Source organism: Phalaenopsis equestris, unplaced genomic scaffold (assembly GCF_001263595.1).
Source record: "Phalaenopsis equestris unplaced genomic scaffold, ASM126359v1 Scaffold000841, whole genome shotgun sequence".
In the NCBI taxonomy this organism is placed as follows: Eukaryota; Viridiplantae; Streptophyta; class Magnoliopsida; order Asparagales; family Orchidaceae; genus Phalaenopsis; species Phalaenopsis equestris.
Genome location: NW_018165281.1, coordinates 399765 through 401353, shown reverse-complemented (window position 1 = coordinate 401353; position 1589 = coordinate 399765).

The following is a 1589-nucleotide window of genomic DNA, read 5'->3' as shown; positions in this document are numbered from 1 at the left end:
TTTTTTTTTTTTTTGAGTTGTTGGTCATTCTATTTTTTTGGTTTGGCTATTTATAACCTCACGCTTAATTGTAATAATATATGTCTCCGGATTTACTATCATTCATTATAGATTTTGAATAGAAATTTCTTGATTTTTTATTTCAAAGCTGGAGCAATTCATCATCTTGGCTTTATTCTCGTTCGTTGATTTAGATAAGGATGATATTTAAATTGTTGGGCTAATTTTATGATCATTCTTATAGGGTTTAGGGCCCCAAGTCTAATCTTAATCTGAAGTTAATCGTTATTTTAATACTAAATTTCTAACTTTGAATTATTCATCATATTACAAGCTTAGTTAATGTAATGCAAATCAATTTGCTTAGCTCGCACGAATCATAGATGACTTTGGGTATTATCATTTTATCGATTCCCATTTTTATCCTTTATGACGCGTTCCTCGTCTTGGAACCTAATTTATACTCCACGCATATATTTTATTTTATCTTGTTGTATAGGTGTTGTGTCTTATTCAACTAACGACTCGTGTCTTAAATGCTGTCATGTTAAGTCCGTCACCTCGCCTGACATGGAGACTTGGATGCAGAATATCATCTCTGATTCTGGTTTCCTTCTCTCTATTTTTATCAATGTTAGCAAGGACTATTTCTCTCATTTGGTAAGCTCTAGATTGCCTATTCAAATCCTTTTGCAAGCCATGATAATATCCTTTTTAAGTAACCTCATTTGAGCTCCAACTCTAATCCTCTTGTTGCAGACTGAATTAGAACTTATTTGATCTTTAGGTTTTTTGACATAAATTTGTTTAGGCTATCAACACAAGCATTTGCCAAAAATTTATTTTCTACTCGGACTGGTTTTATCTGTTGTGCTTCAGGAAATACCTGGTTATAATTTTTTTTTTTTTTCTTTTCTTTCTGAGATGGTGTGATCCAGGTGTGATCCAATCCTTCTTAAATTTTTTTGCGTTAGTTATATTTTGTGTCTAGATGTGACATTAACTTTGTTTTAATTTTGTTAGTATTAATAAAACTTTAATTTCCTAAGAAAATACCAAAAAAAAAACCTTAATGCATACAACGAGAGCTACAGGGAAATGATGATAGTTATATGCGAAGATGTTTCATCAAAGTTTCATTCATAAACTTTTTACTTGGCAATTTCTTTTAATCTAACGATCTTTTTTAGGAATGAATCATGCTGATACATGAGACACGTTTAAACAAATATTAAGGGCCATGTTGGTCTAAAATATGGCATCAAATAAGGATTGTTCATAAATTTACCTTCTATATATAGTGTTAGAACTAATTAAAAATTTAATTTTGTAAAAAAAAATTATTTCACTACTTTCCTAATTAATATTTTCCTTTATTAAAAAAAAATTTCCTCCCGACTTGTCTACAATGTTATAAAATCATAATCGATTCAATATAAACAGTATTTGGTCAAGAGGTTATGGCCGGGGGAAAATACAATTAGCCAGTTTCCTAATGAAGAAACATTTTGCATTCAAATCAATGAAGAAACGATCAAGTATTTGCATGAATTTTAACTTCTACCATTGCAAGGGAGACGATCAATCCA